The sequence below is a fragment of the Symphalangus syndactylus genome, chromosome 19, assembly GCF_028878055.3.
Source record: "Symphalangus syndactylus isolate Jambi chromosome 19, NHGRI_mSymSyn1-v2.1_pri, whole genome shotgun sequence".
NCBI lineage: Eukaryota > Metazoa > Chordata > Mammalia > Primates > Hylobatidae > Symphalangus > Symphalangus syndactylus.
The window spans coordinates 18,511,852-18,535,061 of NC_072434.2; the positions used below are offsets into that span (position 1 = coordinate 18,511,852).

At 44.2% G+C, this 23,210-nt stretch overlaps 2 protein-coding genes and 2 non-coding genes across 15 annotated transcripts in view; 2 read left to right on the forward strand and 2 right to left on the reverse strand.

The window, feature by feature from the left end:
- The window catches only part of MDM4 (MDM4 regulator of p53), a 45,832-nt gene extending 41,372 nt beyond the window's left edge, over window positions 1-4,460 (reverse strand). For 4 of the 12 annotated variants that reach the window (XM_055234273.2, XM_055234274.2, XM_055234271.2 and 1 more), the window contains exon 1: window positions 3,316-3,454. The gene's annotated coding sequence lies outside the window, so the exon portion shown is untranslated. Of the gene's footprint in view, window positions 1-1,301; window positions 1,382-3,205 lie in introns of all 12 variants that reach the window. The other 8 variants (XM_063613681.1, XM_055234266.2, XM_055234276.2 and 5 more) reach the window with 6 other exon arrangements.
- Window positions 4,461-13,003: 8,543 nt separating this feature from the next.
- On the forward strand, window positions 13,004-13,076 carry TRNAK-UUU (transfer RNA lysine (anticodon UUU)). The gene has a single exon. It is a non-coding gene; the product is annotated as a tRNA-Lys (tRNA).
- A 433-nt stretch (window positions 13,077-13,509) lies between these two features.
- TRNAK-UUU (transfer RNA lysine (anticodon UUU)) lies at window positions 13,510-13,582 on the reverse strand. Its single transcript has one exon. It is a non-coding gene; the product is annotated as a tRNA-Lys (tRNA).
- A 9,564-nt stretch (window positions 13,583-23,146) lies between these two features.
- PIK3C2B (phosphatidylinositol-4-phosphate 3-kinase catalytic subunit type 2 beta) overlaps window positions 23,147-23,210 on the forward strand; it is a 72,048-nt gene continuing 71,984 nt past the window's right edge. The window contains exon 1 of the mRNA XM_063613219.1: window positions 23,147-23,168. The gene's annotated coding sequence lies outside the window, so the exon portion shown is untranslated. The remainder of the gene's footprint in view (window positions 23,169-23,210) is intronic.

Sequence of the window (23,210 nt, forward strand, 5' to 3'; positions counted from 1 at the left end):
TTTTGAGATGGAGTCTCGCTCTGTCACCCAGGCTGGAGTGCAGTGGCGCAATCTCGGCTCACTGTAAGCTCCGCCTCCCGGGTTCACGCCATTCTCCTGCCTCAGCCTCTCCGAGTAGCTGGGACTACAGGCCCCCGCCACTACGCCCGGCTAATTTTTTTTTGTATTTTTAGTAGAGACGGGGTTTTCACCGTGGTCTCGATCTCCTGACCTTGTGATCCGCCCGCCTCGGCCTCCCAAAGTGCTGGGATTACAAGCGTGAGCCACCGCGCCCGGCCTGTATTTTTCTTTTTTATATACATAGTTTTTTGAGACGGAGTTTCGCTCTTGTTGCCCAGGTTGGAGTGCAATGGCGCGATCCACCTCCTGGGTTCAAACAATTCTCCTGCCTCAGCCTCCCGAGTAGCTGGGATTACAGGCATGCGCCATCACGCCCAGCTAACTTTATATTTTTAGTAGAGACGGGGTTTCTCTACGTTGGTCAGGCTGGTCTCGAACTCCCAACCACATGAGCCGCCCACCTTGGCCTAGCCTGCCAAAAGCATTTTAAAAAGAAAAAAAAATCCTGTAGTGTCAGGCCCTGCTCAACAGCTTGCTACTGCTGTAAAGATAAACACATGGTCTATCCCCCCCCAGCACATTTTCAGTCTTATCTTGCACTGTTTAGTCATATCTTGAGCCTCAGTCACCCTGATCTTTTAGTTTCTCAAACAGGACCTTTGCACAAATTGTTCCTTCATTTGGAGCACTGTGAGTTCTGTACAAAACTGATTCATCCTAAACCTTCAAGTCTCAGGTTAAATGTCACCTCTTCAACAGTCATCAAGAGATTCCAGGCCGGGAGCAGTGGCTCACACCTGTAATCCTAGCACTTTGGGAGGCCAAGGCAGGCAGATTGAGGCCAGGAGTTCAAGACCAGCCTGGCCAACATAGGGAAAATCCCTCTCTACTGAAAATACAAAAATTAGCTGGGTGTGGTGGCACAACGCCTGTAATCCAGCTACTTGCGTGGCTGAGGCAGAAGAATCACTTGAACCCAGAAGGCAGAGGTTGCAGTGTGCCAAGATCATATCACTTTACTCCAGTGGCAGGGGTAGGGGATGCTAAAGCCATCTGAGTGAAAGATTGGGGTGGAAAGAAAACACGTGGAGTAGGCTGACCATTCCACCATCCCCAACCTTATCACTAAAAGAGGGTCATTCACACACCATATACTACTTGATTATGAAGCAACAAGAAACCAGCACACCACCTGTTAAGTATTTCTGACCAAAAGATAAATAATCCAAATCTAGACCTACCTACTAACTGCAAGTTACTAGGGAAAATGGAGAGCAAGCAGTTAATCAGTCAAATCCAGAATGCAGGTGTTCTACAGGACCTGGGGCGGCAGGGAAGATTAAAGTGGGAAGATTAAAGGGAAAATTAAATCTTTAATTAAAGATTAACGATTGTTATAGAATCGTTATTCTACAGTTGTTATAGAAAAACCAACTGCGGCCGGTGGCCTGTGCTTGTAGTCCCAGCTATTCTGGAGGGCTGAGGCAGGAGAATCCCTAGAGTCCAAGAGTTTCAGGCTGTAGTGTGCGATGATCACACCTGTGAATAGCCACTGCACTCCAGCCTGAGCACACAGTGAGACCTCATCTCTTTTTTTGAGACAGGCTCTAGCGCTGTCGCCTAAGCTAGAGGGCAGTAGCTCCATCCCGGCTTGCTGCAGCCTTTACCTCCTGAGATCAAGCGATCCTCCCACCTCAGTCTCTTGGGTAGCTGGGACTAGAAGCTCGCTCTATGACACTGATTTTTTTATTTTTTGCAGAGATGGGGCTCAGTTTGTTGCCTAGGCTGGTGTCGAACTCCTAGACTCAAGCAATCCTGCCCCCTTGGCCTCCCAAAGTGCTGGGATTAAAGGTGTGAGCCACTGGGCCTGGCCGAAATCCCATCTATTTAAAAAAGAAAAAGTATGAGGAGAGAGAAGACTAAATCTAAACTGAGATATAGTAATACTTAACACCAAGAGGTTTCAAGTATCTTCGACAGATAATAGTTCCACGTGCCAACACCACAGAGCTGCAGCATTTTCTCCGGGTGTCGCTTTTAAACTGTGGTTTTCGGCCAGGCACGGTGGCTCACGCCTGTAATCCCAACACTTTCGGAGGCCGAGGTGGGCGGATCACCTGAGGTCTGGAGTTCGAGAACAGCCTGGCCAACCTGGTGAAACCCCATCTCTAATAAAACACAAAATTAGCCAGGCGTGGTGGTGCACACCTGTAATCCCAGCGACCCGGGAGGCTGAGGCAGAAGAATCACTTGAACCCGTGAGGCAGAAGTTGCAGTAAGCCAAGATCGCGCCACTGCACTCCAGCCTGGGCAAAAAGAGCGAAACTCCACTCAAAAAAACAAAAACAAAACAAAACAAAACAAAAACACAACAAAAAAAAACCTGTGGTTTTCAAGCTTTAAGGTATACAAAAATCACTGGAAGGTGTGCTCATTAAAATGTATTTCTCTGAGCCCCATCTCGATACTGTCTGTAGGTTTCAGTGTGGCCCCAAAACGAACATTTTCTTTCTTTTTTTTTTTTGAGACGGAATCTCCCTCTGTAGCCCAAGCTGGAGTGCAGTGGTGCGATCTCGACTCACTGCAACCCCCGCCCACGGTTCAAGTGATTCTCCTGCCTCAGCCTCCCGAGTAGGTGGGATGACAGGCATGCGCCACCACACACATCTAATATTTTTGTATTTGTAATACAGACGGGGTTTCACCAGGTTGGCCAGGTTGGTCTCGAACTCCTGACCTCAGGTAGATCCACCCACCTCGGCCTCCCAAAGTGCTAGGATTACAGGCGTGAGCCACCGCGCCAAGCCAAAATAAGCATTTTCGAACAAGCACTCAAGTGCCTCTAAGGTAGACTGTCTGCAGCCCTAAAAACTAACTTAAAAACTGAAGACACGTCAATGTCATTCTCTCCGCCTCCCTCTCTCCCACCTCTTTTCTCCAAATTGCCTCAAGGGTCCTCAAATGTTGTGTCCACTTAAACTCAATCCAACTACGTCGACTTTAGGTTTGTCACCTGTTGGCCAAAGTTACATCGCGTCACCCCACCTCCACTTTTATCTTCCGCGAGCCCTCATCCCACAACTCTTCCCCTCCCCCCGAGCCCTTCTTCCGCCTGGCGCGGCCATCCTCACGCCGCCCGACCCACCTCTCAAGCTCCTCCCGCCCGCTACCCGCACAATTGGCGGTACGGCTGCCTGCTCCTCACTCTCCAGCTCCCGCTCCCGGCACTCCGCCGACGAAGGCCAAGAGCCACACCTTACGGCAGCTCCATGAGTCGCTCCCCCGCCGAGCCCGGGTGGGGGGAGGGGTGGCAGTCACAGGTCCTAGGGCCTCGGCAGCATTTTGAAATGGCGAGTAACGAAGCCGCAACTTCCGGCCTCCCACACGGCCTCACACGAGGGCTTCCGGTGAGGCCTCCGGAAACCATAGATGGAGCAATGGGAGGACTAGAGAGCTAGAAAGGCTGAGCTCACTACCATAGAGTAGATCCTAGTCCGGGGAGAGAGTCGTGGGGCCCGGACGGTTGAAAGTCGTCGGATTTAAAGAGATAATATGTGAGGGACTTGCAGGGTCTTGTGATATTTGCAGACGTGTATTAGGAGATCAGAAAACAGAGAAGGGGAAGAGCTAAGGTCATAATCACAGTCTGCCTTCAGCTCTTCGGAAAAACTACGCTTCCTCTGCCATTCCCCAGTACTCACCCTTACTCCCCAAGGATGGCAGGGAGGGGAAACGGAGCGATGGCGGCACTAGGGTGGCAAGGAAGCTTGAAGCCATGTCAAATAAGAAATAGTTGAAGGCACCAGCCGCTGTGGCTCACGCCTGTAATCCCTGCACTTTGGGAGGCCTAAGGCAGGCGGATCACCTGAGGTCAGGAGTTCGAGACCAGCCTGACCAATATGGTGAAACCCTGTTTCTACTAAAAATACAAAATTAGTCGGGTGTGGTGGCACATGCCTGTAATCTCAGCTACCAAGGAGAATCGTTTGAACCTGGGAGGCGGAGGTTGCAGTGAGCCGAGATAGCGCCATTCCAGCCTGGGCAACAAGAGTGAAACTCCTCAAAAAAAAAGAAAAAAATAGTTGAAGGCTCAAGGGAATTTTTAACCTGCATATAAACGAGGGCGGGCGCAGTGGCTCACCCCTGTAATCCCAGCACTTTGGGAGGCCGAGGCGGGCGGAAAACCTGAGGTCAGCCGTTCGAGACCATCCTGCCCAGCATGGCGAAACCCCCGTCTCTACTAAAATACAAAAAATTAGCCGGGCGTGATGGCGGTCGCCTGTAATCCCAGCTACTCAGGAGGCCGAGGCAGGAGAATCGCTTGAACCCGGGAGGCGGAGGTTGCAGTGAGCCGAGATAGCGCCATTGCACTCCAGCCTGGGCGACAAGAGTGAAACTCCATCTCAAAAAAAAAAAAAAAAAAAGAGGGAAAGGGTTGAGCATAGAAACTGGAAGGTGTCTTCAAATAACTGAATAGTGTAATATTGGAAATAACGGAGCCTTATTCTCTTCTCCAAAGTGCAGAACTAAAACCAATAGAAATTACAAGGCAGTATATTTAAGCTCAGAAAATCCTCTAACATTTAGAGTCGTTCTGAAATAAATGAAATTAGGTATTTGGGGGAAGTAATGTCATTTGAAGACAGCCTGCCTGAGAGGTTTGTTGAGAGCTCTTCTATATTACGAAACATTAAAACTGGTTGTGTAACCCAAGAAAGCTCCATCTCAGTGTTCTTTGCACCTGTCTTTTAGCATTTACCCCGTATTTTTTTTAGTTATTCGTTTAATACCATTCTTATCTCTCCCAATAAGCAACAACAAAACGTGGCTCCCAATGCTAGATATAGACCCATGCAAAAGAACATAAGGCAGTAACCTTCCTTAAGTTTGTACATTCTACTTTGTTCTACTTCTAGCATAACCTCCTGCATAGCTGGGAGATCCAGGGTTCCATTAAGGAGCTGAAGAATTAACTTCTTTTTCATAGAAATCTGCAACCACCTCACTCAAAAAAAAAAAAAAAAGTCAAGGGTGCTTTTTTAGGTGAACCACTGTCAACTATTTCCCCTGTCCTTTTGTGCAATTAGTATTTTTTAAAACTTTCAACAGTATTTTTTTTTTTTTGTAACTTTTAAATAGCATCTGATTAGTTTGGATCCTTTCCTAATGTCTCCTGGAGTCTTGGAATATGATCTGTTCATGCAATTCAGTTTCTGTGAGATCAACAAGTATTTGCTGAGGCCAGGTGCAGTGGGTCACACCTGTAATCCCAACCCTTTGGGAGGCCAAGATGGGAGGATCGTTTAAGCCCAGGAGTTGAAGACCAGCCTGGGCAAGAAAGTGAGAATCCCATCTCTACAAAAAAAAAAAAATAATAATTAGCTGAGCATCCTACTGTGTGCCAAGCACCAATCTAGAGGATTCCAAAACAAGACCTGAAATCTGTCTAGTGGAGGAGTCAGACTGTCCAGGTAAAAAGAATGTGGTAAGTGCAATGATTGATGAGCTGCAGTTAACCTCCTCCTCTAGGTTAAGAGAGATGAGCCTTTTCAATTTGGGCAAAATATTGACCAACATCTTTAATTTGCCTTCATTTAAAACTTCGAGGGCCCGGCGCAGTGGCTTATGCCTATAATCCCAGCACTTTGGGAGGCCGAGGCAGGTGGATCACGTGAGGTCAGGAGTTTGAGACCAGCCTGGCCAACATGGTAAAACACTGTCTCTACTAAAGATACAAAAAAGATTAGCCGGGTGCAGTGGTAGGCGCCTGTAATCCCAGCTACTCGGGAGGCTGAGGGAGGAGAATCGCTTGAACCGGGAGGAGGAGATTGCAGTGAGCCGAGATTGCTCCATTGCACTCTAGCCTGGGTGATGGAGCCAGACTCTATCTCAGTCAATCAATAAAAAAAAAAAAAAATTTGATTAATATGTTGACCTGGCCATGGTGAAGAATATAGTTTTTCCCATCATGGTTGACACTGATTTGTGAGTAATTGCTCATCATCTAATTTTTTTTAAAAAATAGACACAGGGTCTTACTATGTTGCCCAGTCTGGTCTTGAACTCCTGGCCTCAAGTGATCCTCCCCCACACCTTGGCCTCCCAAAGTGTTAGGATTACAGGTGTAATCTTATCATCCTACAGGTGGCACCCGCCAGCACGCCCAGCTAATTCTGTGTGTGTGGTTGTTTTGTTTTGTTTTTGAGACGGAGTTCCCTTCTGTTGCCAGGCTGGAGTGCAGTGGGACGGTCTCAGCTCACTGCATTCTCCGCCTCCCGGATTCAAACGATTCTCCTGCCTCAGCCTCCCAAGTCGCTGGGATTACAGGCGTGTGCCACTACGCTCCAGCGTGGGCGACAGAGGAAGACTCCATCTCAAAAAAAAAAAAGAAAAAAAAAAGAAATGAAAGAAAGAAATGAAATTGGAAATTGGCTTAAAAACTCAACTGACTGAGAGATCACCACTTCCTTCTTTAAGAACTATGCTCACAAACCATTGATGCGATTAAAAAGACAGGAAATCTGGGTTCTAGTCTAGCTATTTCTGGAAACCAGAAGAAGTTACACAGGTTTCCGGTCTTCAGTTCCCTGATCTGTAAAATAAAATGGCTGAATTCAGCCATTTCTTATGGCCCTTCTAGTTTTAAAAAAATTAAAAGTCAGTATTATTGGTCATAGCCTTTCTGAAAAAAAATATAATTAATGACTTTATCCATATCAAAAGGTATAAAGAATGTGATCTCCCAGCTGGGCGCAGTGGCTCACACCTGTAATCCCAGCACTTTGGGATGCTGAGGGGGACGGATCACCTGGGATCGGGAGTTCAAGACCAGCCTGCCCAACATGGCAAAACCCCATCTCTACTAAAAATACAAAACAATTAGCTGGGTGTGGTGGCGAATGCCTGTAATCCCAGCTACTCGGGAGGCTGAGGTAGGAGAATCGCTTGAACCCTGGAGGCGGAGGTTGCAGTGAGCTGAGATGGCGCCATTGCACTCCACCCTGGGCAACAGAGTGAGACTCCGTCTCAAAAAAAAAAAAAAGAATATGATCTCCCTTTTCCCATTCCTCTTCCTAAGAACAATAGACATACAAAGAAGTTCCCTGTAGTCACCTCTATGGTATCTCCTTTCTTCATCCTCTGGGAACCACTATCTTGAGTTTGGTATTTACCCCTGCCATGCATTTCTTTAGACTTTTAGAGTTTATATGTGTATATGTTCCTTAAAAATGTGTTTATGCTTTTAAAATTTTTATAAATGGCATCAAACTATATGTGGTCTACTGCAACTTACATTTTTGCTCAGCATTGTGAAGTTCAGTGCTGTTAAACCGTGTAGTTATGGTTCATTTAGTTTTGTTGTTGTTGTTCAAGACAGAGTCTTGCTCCGTCACCCAGTCTGGAGTGCAGTGGCACAATCTTGGCTCACTGCAATCTCCACCTCCAGGGTTCAAGCGATTCTCCTGCCTCAGCCTCCGGAGTAGATGGGATTACAGGCACGCGCCACCACGCCCGGCTAAATTTTGTATTCTTAGTAGAGACAGGGTTTCACCATGTTGGCCAGGCTGGTCTCAAACTCTTGACCTCGTGATCCGCCCGCCTCAGCCTCCCAAAGTGCTGGCATGACAGGTGTGAGCCACTGTACCTGGCCCTGGTTAATTCATTTTTAATGTTGTAACGTTGTTCTATAGTAATATACTGAATTGTATAAATGTATAATGAATTGTTGTATAGTAATTGTATTAGTTTTCTAGAGTTGCCATAACAAAATACCACTGAATGGCTTAAACATAAATTTATTTTCTCATAGTTCTGGAAGCTAGAAGTTGAAGATCAAGTTGTTAGCAAGTTAGGTTGCTCCTGATGCCCCCTTTCCTTGGCTTGATAAATATGTTGACTAGGCCATGGTGAAGAAGAGAGTTTTTCCTATCATGGTTGACACTGATTTGTGAGTAACTGCTCATCTTCTAATTTTTTTTTTTTTAAATAGACACAGGGTCTTACTATGTTGCCCAATCTGGTCTTGAACTGCTGGCCTCAAGTGATCCTCCCCACTTGGCCTCCCAAAGTGTTAGGATTACAGGTGTAACCTTGTAATCCTACAGGTGGCACCCACCAGCATGCCCAGCTAATTTTTTGTGTGTGGTTGTTTTGCTTTGTTTTGTTTTGTTTTGTTTTGTTTTGTTTTGTTTTTGAGGTGGAGTTCCCCTCTGTTGCCAAGCTGGAGTGCAGCCTGTCTTTTCCCTGTGTCCTCGTGTGGTTGCCCATTGTCTGTATCCTAATCTCCTTTTCTTATGAGGACACTAATCATATTGGGCCCATCCATGTGACCTCATTTTACCTTGATCACCTCTTTAAAGGCCCTGTCTCCAAATACCTTCCCATTCTGAAGTACTGGGGGTGGTGTTCAACATGAAGTTTGAGAGGGACACATTCAGCCCATAATAGTAATGGATGCACCACAATTTTTATTCATCTCCTCCTTTAATAAATACTTAGGCATTATTCAATTGTTTGCCGTTGCAAACAATGCTGTTATCATTCTCATGCTTATCTCCATGTGTACTCTAGAGGAAATTATTGAGTCACAGACTATGTATGTTGTCCACCCTATTAGACCATGCCAAAGTGCTCTCCAAAGTGATCGTAGAAAAATACACACTCCTGACAGATGTATGTAAGAATTACCTTGGCCGGGCGCAGTGGTTCATGCCTGTAATCCCAGCACTTTGGGAGGCCGAGGCGGGCGGATCACCTGAGGTCAGGAGTTTGAGACCAGCCTGGCCAACACGGTGAAACCCTGTCTCTACTAAAAATACAAAAATAAGCTGGGCATGGTGGCACGCGCCTGTGGTCCCAGCTACTCGGGAGGCTGAGGCAAGAGAATCACTTGAACCCGGGAGGCGGAGGTTGCAGTGAGCTGAGATCCCGCCACTGCACTCCAGCCTGGGGACAGAGTGAGACTCTGTCTCAAAAAAAGAATTATCTTGCTGCATATGTTTGCCAGTACTTGGCATTTTCAAATTATAAAAAACAATCTGATAGATGCAAAATGGTTTCTCATGGTGGTTTGTTTTATAGGTCCGTGATTATTAGTAAGGTTGAGCACTTTTTCATATTTATCGACTTAAGGTTCCTTTTTTTTTTTTTTTTTTTTGAGACAGAGTCTCGCTCTGTCACCCAGGCTGGAGTGCAGTGGCGGGATCTCGGCTCACTGCAAACTCCACCTCCTGAATTCACACCATTCTCCCGCCTCAGCCTCCTGAGCAGCTGAGACCACAGGCACCTGCCATGACGCCTGGCTAATTTTTTGTATTTTTAGTAGAGACGGGGTTTCACCATGTTAGCCAGGATGGTCTCAATCTCCTGACCTTGTGATCTGCCTGCCTCGGCCTCCCAAAGTGCTAGAATTACAGGTGTGAGCCACCACACCCGGCTGACTTAAGGTTCCTATATATGAATTGCCTAATCAGACCTTTTGCCCATTTTTCTATTGGATTGTCTTTTACTTTTTTTTTTTTTTGAGACAGAGTGTCACTCTGTCACCCAGGCTGGAGTGCAGTGGCACAATCTCGGCTCACTGCAACCTTCGCCTCCCGGGTTCGAGCAATTCTCCTGCCTCAGCCTCCCAAGTAGCTGGTACTACAGGTGCCCGCCACCATGCCTGGCTAATTTTTTGTATTTTTAGTAAAGACGGGGTTTCACTGTGTTAGCCAGGATGGTCTCAATCTCCTGACCTCAAGTGATCCACCCGCCTCGGCCTCCCAAAGTGCTGGGATAATAGGCGTGAGCCACCACAGCAGGCTTGTCTTTTACTTATTGATTTGTGGGAGTTTTCCATATAATCTGGATATTAATCCTTCTTGGTTATATGTGTTATAAATAATGATTTCACATATGTAGCTTTTCACTTTTTAAACATTGTCTTTGATTAACAATTTTTAATGAAATAAAATTTGTTAATTTTCTTATGTTTTGTGCTTTTTAAAAATTTATTATATGGCTGGGCGTGGTGGCTCACACCTGTAATCCCAGCACTTTGGGAGGCCGAGGCGGGAGGATCACGAGGTCAGGAGATAGAGACCATCCTAGCTAACACGGTGAAAACCCGTCTCTACTAAAAATAGAAAAAATTAGCCGGGCGTGGTGGCGGGCGCCTGTAGTCCCAGCTACTCGGGAGGCCGAGGCAGGAGAATGGCGTGAACCTGGGAGGCGGAGCTTGCAGTGAGCCGAGATTGCGCCACTGCACTCCAGCCTGGGAGACAGAGCAAGACTCCGTCTCAAAAAAAAAAAAAAAAATTTATTATATAAGAGATTCTTCCCCATCTCTGGGTCATAAGGATACTCTCATATATTTTCTTGTAAAAGTTCCAAAGATTTGCTTTTCTTTTTTTAAGGGTCCAAAGGGCCAGCTAGAAAGATTTGCTTTTCACACTTAGGGCATTAATGTATTCAGAATTTATTTTTGTGCATGTTGTAACATGCAGATCCAACATACAGTGCCCTGACTGGAGCACAGTGGCTCCATCCTGGCTCACTGCAGTCTCCACCTCCTGGGCCCAAGCGATTCTCCCATCTCAGCCTCCTAAGTAGCTGGAACTATAGGCTCACGCCACCATGCCCAGCTAATTTTTAATTTTTGTATTTTTTTGTAGAAAGGGAGTTTCACCATGTTGCCCAAGCTGATCTTGAACTCCTGGGCAAGAGCGATCCTCCCACCTCAGCCTCCCCAGTAGCAGGAATCACAGCCAGGCGCCACCACGCCCAGTTTATTGATTGATTATGTGGGGGGAGGGTGGCGGCAGGAGGGGGCAGGTATCGCTATGTTGTCTAGGCTGCTCTCAAACTCCTGGCCTCAAGCAGTCCTCCCATCTCAGCCTCCCAAAGTGCTGGAATACCGTGCCCAGCCTTAAAAATCAGCTTTATACATCTCGTTCCACTTCAATCAAATATGTTAATTCTTTGTAGAAAGGTAAATGGTGTCAGAGAAGGTTGAAAGAGCAGGATTCATAGGGTCTGTTCTTGTTACATCTTTGCGGTTAAATCTTTATGTGCCTCCATGAATGCTTATTACATGTCAGACACTATTGCAAACAATGTCTATATACTATATTATTTAAATCTCACAGTCATCCTATTGTCCTGACACACAGAGAAATAGCTTGCTCAAGGTTACACAATGGTAGTCAGGATTCAAAAACAGGGCACCTAACTTCAGAACCCGGGTTTTGTATAAGCATGTATCTTTTGTTTGTTTGTTGTCTTTTTTATCCTTTGTTTTTCAGTGCACATATATGCACCCTTTTCTTGAAAATACAAAACAAAACACTATTGATTTGAAACGTTTCCTAACTTAAAAATGTTTTATATTTTTTCCCAAATCCTATTCTTCCGAAACATGATTAATGGCTGCATAATAATTAAGGCCGTACCATAATTTATGTAGCTATTTTTCTCGTTTCTGATTAAAATGCCATGATGATCTCTCCTGTAGTCAGATCTTTTTGTACACCCATGATTCTTCTTCTTCTTCTTCTTTTTTTGTTTTTTTTGAGACAGAGTCTCGCCCTGTCGCCCAGGCTGGAGTGCAGTGGCATGATCTCGGCTCACTGCAACCTCTGCCTCCCAGCTTCAAGCAATTCTCCTGACTCAGCCTCCTGAGTAGATGGGATTACAGGAGTGCGCCACCACGCCTGGCTAACTTTTTTGTATTTTTTAGTAGAGACGGGGTTTCACCACATCGATCATGCTGGTCTCGAACCCCTGACCTCGTGATCCGCCCGCCTGGGCCTCCCAAAGTGCTGAGATTACAGGCGTGAGCCACCGCACCCGGTCACCCCTGATTATTTCTTCAGGACAAATTCCTAAAAGTGGAATTGCTGCACCAGAGCAATCACCCCGAAAGAAGTTAAGGATGGAATTAAGGTGAAGTAACATCAGCTAACAAGGACCTTTAATGTCCCACTCTCAAAGCTGTACCGTGGTCATTCTCAACACCAGCTCCATAGCAAAGGGCAGTGCTCAAATTACTTATGGCTACGGAAGGGAAGAACCTCCAATGCCAAGATCAAAACAATCTCTCTTCAATGCCATGTTCAGTTCTCCTGTCTCTCTAGCTTAGTAGGGCTTCTGTCCCCAAGGTCGCTGTTGGTGAACTCCTCCAGAGTTTGCGCCCCTTAAAATTACTTGGATTCGCCGGGCGAATCACCGGAGGTTAGGAATTCGAGACCAGATTGGCCAACAAGATGAAACCCCGTCTCTACTAAAAATACAAAAATTAGCTGGGCATGGTGGCAGGCGCCTGTAATCCCAGCTACTCGGGAGGCTGAGGCAGGAGAATTGCTTGAACCCGGGAGGCGGAGGTTGCAGTAAGCCGAGAGATCGTGCCATTGCAAGCCAGCCTGGGCGACAGAGGGAGACTCCGTCTCAAAAAAAAAAAAAAAAAAAAAAAACCAACTTGGATGCTTTCAGGGGACCTACTGGATAACCTCACCATCCTTCCTTTCTCTCACTTTATACCGCACAGTGCAACCCGATAGCTTCAGAACAGCATATTCATAGTCTCTTAGACAGATTCATTTTTTTCTATTATTGGATAGGTTTTAGCACTGATGCCCATCCTGTTATCAATGGTAAAATAGATCGAAGGTTATTACAGCACTTCAAAAGTGAAACCTCGCCATTCTTTTAATCCTGAACCTATTTAATTACAAATAAAAAAAGCCTACCTAATCATGCTTACTAGGTGCGTAAATATCTCGCAATTCTGAATTAGCTGGTGATGCTGGTGAAAGGCGCAGAATTTGGGCCTTCTGTTTTTCATTTTACGCACGAATCACGAACTTCCTTGGCGTTAAAGCAGTCTCACAGCGTGGATGATGCAATCACTCAAGGGTCCTTATTCTTATGTAAGAAATAGCAGAAGAAGTGAGTGTTTATGGGAGCCCGGATAGCTCAGTCGGTAGAGCATCAGACTTTTAATCTGAGGGTCCAGGGTTCAAGTCCCTGTTCGGGCGCCTTTTTTTTTTTTCCTTAATGGACAAATACAAATTGTATACATTATGGTGTACAACACAATGTTCTGAAATACGTATATATTGTTGAATGATTAATTCAAACTGATGAGGGTATGCATTACCTCACATACTTTTTTTTGTGGTGACAGCACAAGATGCTTGCTTTTAAGTTTTTTTCTTCCTTTCTCAATTATGAGCCATCAAAAAACAAATATTTTTCTGGGAAACCACCGCGCCAGACTTCGATACTCGCCAAGAAATTAGATGACTTTTCAGTCATTTTTTTTCCCTCCCTGAAAACATGTCTATCTAGCATATTCTGAAACCAGTGAAAAATGATTTGAGTTCAAATTGAAATGTAAGGGTTTACAACGTCTACACTTGGAACTTGATGGGGTAATATTTACTAGCTTAAAGTAACGAAAACTACAAACGCCCGAACAGGGACTTGAACCCTGGACCCTCAGATTAAAAGTCTGATGCTCTACCGACTGAGCTATCCGGGCGCTCCGTAGCAAACCTGTTTCTGTTTGTTTCATATAGGTTGCCACCTTTTTTTTTTTTTTTTTTTTTTTTTTTTCAGTTTGAGATGGTGTCTTACTCTGTCGCCAGGCTGGAGTGCAGAAGCGTGATCTCGGCTCACTGCAACCTCCGCCTCCCGGGTTCAAGTGATTCTCCTGCCTCAGCCTCCCGAGTAGCTGAGACTACAGGCGCGCGCCACCACGCCCAGCTAATTTTTGTATTTTTGGAAAAGACGGAGTTTCATCATGTTGGCCAGGACGGTCTCGATTTCTTAACCTCATGATCCGCCCACCTTGATTCTTGACCACCATGATCCGCCTGCTGGGATTATAGGCGTGAGCCACCGTGCCCGGCCTGCTTCCTTTTAAGTAGCTACATTTAGGTTTTAATTAGAATTAAAGGTGTTTTTTTGTTTTTTTGTTTTAGCAAGATAAAGCAAAACAAATATTTTCCTTTGCTTTTGTTTTTGTTCCATTCACTTAAAACATGTGTTCTTCAGCTGTTTCGTGTTTGATAAGTTACCAGTATTTACTAAACTCTCTAAAAGGAAATTTTTTTTTTTCTAAAAGGAAATTAATGGTAGTAAATGACAGAAAAATGGGCAACCAAGATGAATATTCAAAATTTAGACATGGGGTTACAACCTCTCTCCTTCCTTCCTTCCTTCCTTCCTTCTTTCCTTCCTTTCTTCTTTTTTTTTCTTTCAATCTTTGCAGCTGTGCCAGGAAGCAACCTCTTTTTATTATACTTCTGCCTTCTATTTATCACTTCCCTGATAAGATCTCTTAATTTTAATTATTCTACCAAACTAGATTACAACATCTCTCCCATTAATGAAAAATACATTTCTATTCATCAGATGATGTAGTTGTTAGATAAGCATTCCTTAGCACAAAAGAAGGAAAGACACTTTTGATTCATGCACAGAGGAGCTAATACTGTAAGAAAATAGACGTGATTGTGGAAAGGTCTGAATTAAGATTGCGGGAAAAGGAGTTTAGACCTTTAATTTAAATTTAGATTGAATTTTGCCTTTCCTCCCCTTTCAGGCAAGTTGCAGTTTTCTTTTCTTTTCTTTATTTTTTTGAGTCGGAGTCTTACTCTGTCGCCCAGGCTGGAGCGGAGTGGCAGGATCTCGGCTCACTGCAACCTCTGCCTCCCAAGTTCAAGCAATTCTCCTGCCTCAGCCTCCCGAGTAGCTGGGATTACAGGCGCCTGCCACTACGCCCGGCTAATATTTTTGAATTTTTTTTTTAGTAGAGATGGGGTTTCACCATGTTGGCCAGGCTGGTCTCAAACTCTCGACCTCAGGTGATCCGCCTGCCTCTGCCTCCCAAAGTGCTGGGATTACAGGTGTGAACCACCGCACCGGCCTCAAGTTGCAGTTTTCAAGACAGTCTCACAAGATGAATCCTCCCAAAGCAGTGTGCACCAGTGGGAGCAACATAGAGTATTAAGAATACAAATCCCCAGATCAGCTTAGTTTTTCCTAAAATCAATTTCTTCTTTTTTTTTTTCCTTTGAGACGGAGTCTTGCTCTGGTTGTCTAAGCTGGAGTACAATGACGCGACCTCGGCTCACTGCAATCTCCACTTTTTCGGTTCAAGCAATTCTCCTGCCTCAGCCTCCCGAGTAGCTGGGATTATAGGCGCGAGCCACTACGCCTGGCTAATTTTTTATATTTTTAGTAGAAACGGGGTTTCACCATGTTAGCCAGGCTGGTTTCGAACTCCTTACCTCAGGTGATCCGCCCGCCTCGGCCTCCCAAAGTGCTGAGATTACAGGCATGAGCCACTGCGCCCAGCAACCTAAAATCAATTTCATCAACCCTGACACATGGGGTGTGGAACACAAGATTATGAAATTTCAAATACTGATAAGGGAATTTAGTTTAGTTTCTGGGAACGAGTGGCTTCTGAACACAATGAACAACAAAATAGCTCAGCGTCAATTGGAGAAATTTTTCTTTCCTACAATTGTCTGATTCTTATAGAACAAAGACCAACAAACTGTGTGATCCTGAGCAGGCCTGGGTTTCCACATTTATAAAATAAGGGAAATTGATTAGACAGCCTCAAGATAACTTGTAAGTCTAAAGTTTTACCATTCTGCTACTTTTGTGAATAAGATTAGAAGGAACAGACTCAAAATGTGCCAGAATGGAGTGATTTAATTCAACAAACATTTACTGATCGTCTATTACAGGTTAGGCTCTGCGCTAGCCCTAGAGTCTGAGATGAATAGGACATGGGTCCTGCTAACAGTCTAGGAAAGAAGACACACACAGAAACAAACAATTTCAACATAAAGTGGAGTGGCGGCAGATGAAGATGGACAGGAAAGCAGGGTTTATAAAATAAGGGTGGCTGGGCCCTTGAGTTTTCAGCAGGGAAACTGCATGATCATAATTCAGTTTAAACAAGTAGCTGTTAGAGGTGTACTGAAGAAATTGTAATGAGCAAAACACAGACATTTATTTATTTAGACATATTTTTTTCAGCACCCACTGTGTTAGATAAAGAAAAACTGCTAGCACTATTTCTATGAATGAGATGTGGAAATAAATTATACCACTTAAGTTTTAAGGAAGGGAAATGGTGTCTATCCAGGCCTCCTTAAAAGGGCAAGAATAGATTAAGGGTCTTCAAGTTTTTTCCTCCCCAAGGCTTTGTTACATCATACTCCCTTTCTTCCGGGATAATAAAACCTGCTGTTTAAAATTAAATAAACTGGATGGGATTAATCAATCAAAAACTTGCTTACTGATTACCCGCTGCTTCCACAGCAGTGAGCTAGGCACAGTAGGGAGAAAAACAGGAAATCTGGAAGGAATGTGGGGACTGCAAGGTGTATTTAGAGAATGGGGAATAACTTAATCTTGTTGGAGCAGAAGGAGATAGAGAGGGGTAAGGTCACATTGGAGACTACACTTCTGTCAGGCTAAGGCAAACAATTTTATCCTACAGGCAATGGTGAGCTATTGAAAGATTGGCTTGTTAACATTGCAAAGTCCACCCAAGACAGCATGAAATGAATCTGTTTGCTTCATTTATGTTGCATCAAAAACACCACAAGTGCCATCTTGTACTTTAGCATAAAATCTTCCTGGAGTGCTTCTTGAAGCTTCTTTATGCAGACTGTTGAACTCAACTTTCCCACTAGAGGGCAGGCTAAACTCACAGATTCTATATATTTGGTGATTCTCCTAGTTCTTAACTTTAATTTCTCCCACTATTTTTAAAATGTGTGCATGTGTGTGTGTGTGTGTGTGGTGAGAACACTTGAGATTACACTCTTAGCAAATTTCAAGTACACCATACATTATTAATAACTATAGTCACTGTACTGTATGTTAGATCCCCAAAATTTATTCATCTTACAACTGAAAATTTGTACTCTTTGATCAAGATCTATTCGTTTCCCTCACCTGCCAGCCCCATGGTAACCATTCTGCTGTTTCTATGAGTTTAACTTTTTTGGATTCCACATATAAGTGAAATAATGTAGTATATGTCTTTCTGTTTCTAGCTTATTTCACTTAGCATAAAGTCCTCCAGATTTGTCCATGTTGTTGCAAATGGCAAGATTTCCTTATGTATCACATTTTCTTTCTTTCTTTCTTTTTTTCTTTAGACAGAGTTTCACTCTTGTTGCCCAGGCTGGAGTGCACTGGCATGGTCTCAGCTCACTGCAACCTCATCCTCTGCCTCCTGGTTTCAAGTGATTTTCCTGCCTCAGCTTCCCAAGCAACTGGGACTACAGGTGCCCACCACCATGCCCAGCTAATTTTTGCATTTTTAATGAGACAGGGTTTCGTCATCATTTTGGCCAGGCTGGTCGTGAACTCCTGACCTCAGGTGATCTGCCCACCTGGGCCTCCCAAAGTGCTGGGATTACAGGCATGAGCCACCACACCCGGCCCCCATTTTCTTTATCCAGTCACCTGTAGACAGATACTTCTGCTGATTCCACATCTTGTCTATTGTGAATAATGCTGCAGTGAACATGGAGGCACAGATCTCTCTTTAACATACTGATTTCATTTCCTTTGGATATATTCCCAGAAGTGGGATTGCTGGTTCTTACAGTAGTTCTATTTTTAATATTTTAAAGGAACCTCCATACTGTTTTCCATATGGCTGTACCAGTTTACATTCCCACCAAAAGTGTGCAAGGATCCCTTTTCTCCACACCCTTGACATCACTTGTAATCTTTTGACTTTTTGAGAGTAGCCACACTACTAGGTGTGAGGTGATATCTCGTTATGGTTTTGCCTTACACTTCTCTGATGATTAATGATGTCGAGCACCTTTTCATATACCTGTGGGTCATTTGTATGTCTTCTTTGGGAAAATGTTGATTCAGGTCCTTTGCGCATTCAAAAAAATTCTGGTTATTTGTTTTTGTTTTGTTTTGCTTTGCTATTGAGTTGTATGAGTTCCTTATATATTTTATATGTTAATCCCTAATCAGATATATGGTTTGCAAATATTTTCTCCCATTCTGTGTGTTGCCTTTTCATTTTGTTGATCCCTGCTATAATAATTTTTAAAGGGATGTTTTTTACCCTCCTTCTCATCAGACTTACTGCCTTTGAAAAAAATCACCATCAATCTGATTACCCACTGTTCCTACAGCAGTGAGCTAGGCACAGAGGGGGAAAGTTGTGGACCCTTCCTTCCCAGAGTTCCCCAAACCAACACCAAGTCGTAGCTACCTAATCTGGGGCCCAGTCTTCTATCGTCACGGTATAGTGCATACAGTCTTTGGAGCTGACACCGTCACAAGGTACTAAGAAGATGTATAGTACAGGTTGTTTTTGTTTGTTTGTTTGTTTTGAGACAGTGTTGCAATCATAGCTTACTGTGACCTCAATCTCCTGGCTCAGGTGATTCTCTCACCCCTGCCTCCAGAGTAGCTGGGACTACAGGCATGTACCACCATGCCTGGTGAATTTTTTTAAAAAATGTTTTCGTAGAGATGGGGTCTTGGTATGTTGCCCAGGCTACTTTTGAACTCCCTTAGCTCAAGGGATCCTCCCGCTTCAGCCTCACAAAGTGTTGGAATTATAGGCATGAGCCACCATGCCTGGCTGAGCCCAAGAATCTTACACAGCATCAAGAGCTCAGATACTGGAAAAAATACTCCCTAAACAACGCAGCCCTCAAATGTCATGGATCATTGAAAAGGTGTAGGGAAGAAGTAGGACTGATTTCAAAGCCAGTAAGAGTCAAAGGATTGAAGAAGTCAATCTATCCATAAAATATTTACAGAGCACCCCACCCCATCTCTAACATCCATTCATCTTTCAAAGATTTGAATATTTTTGAAGAAAGCCTATTGAAGGATTTTAAAATAAAATTGTTATAAATACTGTCTTTCAAAATATTAGTTTGGAGTTCTATTACAGATTAGTCCTAGCCTAGAGCAGAGCGATGAGAGAATATAGCACAGATAAACAGATACTATCATCATCTCCTTCCATTGATTTCAGCCATTTGCTCCTTGAGCAGTAATCTACTTATTATTACCACTGAAATCTTTTTTTTTTTTTTTAAGATAGGACCTCACTCTGTTGCCCAGGCTGGCATGCAGTTGTACCATCATGGCTCACTGCAGCCTCAACCTCCTGGACTCAGGTGATCCTCCCACCTCAGCCTCCTGGGTAGCTGAGAGTACAGATACACACCACCATGCCCAGCTAATTTTTTGTGTGTTTTTTGTAGAGATGAGGTTTTGCCATATTGCCCAGGCTGGTCTTGAACTCTTGGACTCAAGCAATCCACCAGCCTAGGCCTCCCACAGTGCCAGGGTTACAGGCATGAGCCATCACACCCAGTCACCACTGAAATCTTAGACTCTCAAGCTTTTCATTTTCTGGCTCAGTCACTCTGTCTTCCTGTAAACTAGATCCAGGTTTTCATCCATTCACTTATTGACCAAGAATTTATTGAGCACCAGCTTCGAATAAGGCAATGAATTAGGCCTAGAAATTCAAAGGTAAAAATAATGGAGATTCCTCGTCTTTAAGGAGCTTACAGTCCGTTGCCCTCCTCTTCTGTCCCCTCCGCAATTCAGAAAAAAGTGGACAAGCAATTATAACACCAGTGATCGGTGTTATAATCCAAGTAGCTATTGGGTGTGTCTAGACACTCTTAGGAGGCACTCTAGGGAAACTTTGCAGAGAATTTGTTGTAGGATGTATTAGTTTGTTATTGCTGCTGTAACAAATGACCACAAATTTAATGGATTAAAGGAACACAAATTTATTATCCTACAGTTCTGCAGATCAAAAGCCCAACATGGGGTTCACTGGGCTAAAATCAAGTACCTGCAGGGTCATGTTCCTTCCTGGAGGCTCTAGGGCAGAATCTGTTTTTTGACCTTTCCAGTTTCTAGAGGCCATTCACTCCCTCTGGCTCAGGACATCCATGCTTCAACTTTCAAGCCAGCAATGTTGCATTTTTCTGACCAGTTTTGCATCATCACATCTCTCTCTGACTTCAGCTAGGAAAGGTTCCCAGCTTTTAAGGACTGACGTAATTAGATTGGGCCCACCTGGATAATCCAGGCTAATCTTCCACTCCCAAGGGCCTTAACTTAATCACATCGGTAAAATCCTTTTGCCAAGTAAAATAGTGCACCCATAGATTCCAGGGATTAGGAAGTGGACATTTCCTCCTTTGGGAGACCATTATTCTGCCTACCATGTAGAGAGACAGCTGCATAAAGGGAAGCGGGTAGAGGTGGGGATTGGAGGTAGGAGGCCCTTTCCAGGAAACCATGTGGAAGGGCCCTTAGGTGAGAATATTGTGCATTTTAGGAACCGTAGGGACTTTTGTAAGCTCAAGTATGAAGTTTACATTGGAATGTGGGAGGCTATTCATTCAATACATATTTATTGAATACTATGTGGTGGGTGCAGTTTGGGAGATGCAGGGATGCACAAGACAAAGTCCTTGTTCTCTGAGGCTAGAGTGAAAAGCAAGGGCTGATTGTGAGAGAATTCAGAGTTTCCTTAGGAAATTGGACTTTAAGAGTTAGAGAAAGTCACGCATTAATTCATCTGCCAAAAATTTTATGAGCACAAGTGCCAGGCATGGTTCTAGGCTCTGAGAATACAGATGTTTAAAAACCAAAGTCAAAAAATCCCATGTCCTACATGTTAGTTGATTTTAAGCAGGAGAAGCAGATATTTGCTTTGGAAACATCACCCTGGCTGGGTTACTTGAGAAAAGATTGGAAGGGGAGTAAGACTAGAGGTAGCCCAGTCCCTTTCTTCCCCCTTCTTCAAGATTCACAGCCTTTGCTGAGCTTCACTTTCCTCCTTGAGGACTTCCTCTTTTGTCAGGAGCCCTCTTGTCCTTTTATGCCTCTACTGTACCTATCTTGGAAATCTGACCTCATGAGGTCACCTGGGCTTCCAAGTGCTGCAGAAGAAAATGATGAAAACATTCGGATGTTTTTATTCATAGCCACAACATATTAGAGTATCCAATGCCAGCTGTATCTTCAACTCTGCTGACAATTTTCTCTCTTTCTCCTCTCTCTGGAGCTACCACTCTCATTCCTTATTCCTTTCTATTTTAACCTTAACCACTTTTTTTTTTTTTGAGATGGAGTTTCACTCTTGTTGCCCAGCCTGGAGTGCAATGGCGCGATCTCGGCTCACCGCAACCTCTGCCTCCCTGGTTCAAGCGATTCTCCTGCCTTCGCCTCCCGAGTAGCTGGTATTACAGGCATGCACCACCACACCCAGCTATTTTTGTATTTTTAGTAGAGACGGGGTTTCTCCATGTTGGTCAGGCTGGTCTGGAACTTCCAACTTTAGGTGATCCACCCACCTCAGCCTCCCGAAGTTCTGGGATTATAGGCATGAGCCACCGTGCCCAGCAACCTGAACCACTTTCTTTAAGCCTTTAACCTCATCTTGAGCCTTTCTCTCTCAGCAGATTGCTTAGAGACTACCAGGCAGCAACCAGTCCTCTCAACATCTAGTCTCTTTACCAGTCTACAAATGCCTCTGCTTTTGTACAGCCTTCCTCTCAAAGATATCAGAGGCAGCTCCACCCCATATGCCTGGGTCCCAACTCCCTCCTATTCATGATCTCGCTCTCCTTGGTCTTACTCTTCAGCATATGGACATGCTTAAGCCTTTCTTATCCTGAAAAGAAAAAAAAAAAAATCTCTCCTCTGATCCTGCATTCCCCTCTACCCACTGCCTTATATTTCTCCTTGTCTTAAATTGCCAAGCTTCTAGAAAAAGCATGTCCCTTTTATTCTAGATCCAGGTTCATTCGTTCACTTACTGACCAATAATTTATTGAGCACCAGCTTTGAATCAGGGAATGAATCAGGCCTAGAACCCACTGGAGGCTGGTTTAACTACGACCACTCTTACTCCATGAGCACCAGTGACTTTCTTGCCCACCCAAAGGGCATTTTCCAGCCCTACCCTCCTGGAGGTTCCTGCTGCACTGGTTATCCAGTCATTCTCTTCTGAGATTCTCCCACCCTAGTTTCTGACACTCTGTGGCCTCCAGTTTTTCTCTTACCTCTCTGGTTGTTTCTTCTTTCCTCTTTACGCCCACCTGGATGACCTCATACAGGTTTATAACTTCACTGACTACCCATAACCTACAGAATCCAAAGCTGCTATCACTTGTCCACACCCCAATATGAGTTTAGTTTCATAAGTTTGCTGTCTACTAGACATCCCCATCTAGACATTCCACAGATACCTCAAACCCAACATGTTCAAAATTAAGCTCAAGATCCCTCTGCCAACACCTGGGCCCTGTCTTACTAATTGTCCCTAACTTAGGGAATGGTACCACCTGCCAACAATTTCTAAGGCTTCACATGGGGAGTAATTCCAGAGTCCTCCTCTTCCCTAATTTCCTACATTTTATATATTTATCAAATATTATTGATTTCTCTTCATAAGTATCTCTTGTATCCGCCCGGTTTTTTTCATCCCCACTGCCACAGCTCTGGCACAGTTTTGAGATTCCGGCTCCTGAGATCAGGAGTAGCATTATATACATTACAACATATGTGCAGACCAAGCTGCCTTCACTTAATTATCAAGATGTTTCACCTACATTCTCTCCTTTGATCATTATGAAAGCCCTGCGTGATAGATGAGGACGCTATTCTTGATATTCAGAGGGTGAAGTGGACTACTGAAAGTCACAAGCATTGGGTACAGAAGGCACTGTAGGATCAGAAAGGGGAGTGATCCCTTTCCTCCCCATCATAAGAGTCACAGCCAACACTTCTATAACAAAAGACAAGTTAACAAGAGAAAAGCATAACAAATTTATTTAATCATGGTTTTACTTGAGAGGCTGAGGACCAGGTGTTAATCTTCATAGTCTGTCGAGAAAGAAAGAAGAAATGAGGGCAGTGGAGGAAAACACGATTCACGTTTTTAGGAAAATATACTTTGAGATTAGTGATCGTTGGTACTATGCAAACCAAATGCAAACGAGGAGCTGGCCAACTCATGGTTTCTTTTGGGTGGAGCCTTTGGGAAAATTCTTCCAGAGACCACTGCTGGAAGAAAGGTATTTAGAGTAGAAAATTTAAATATAACATATTGTATGAAA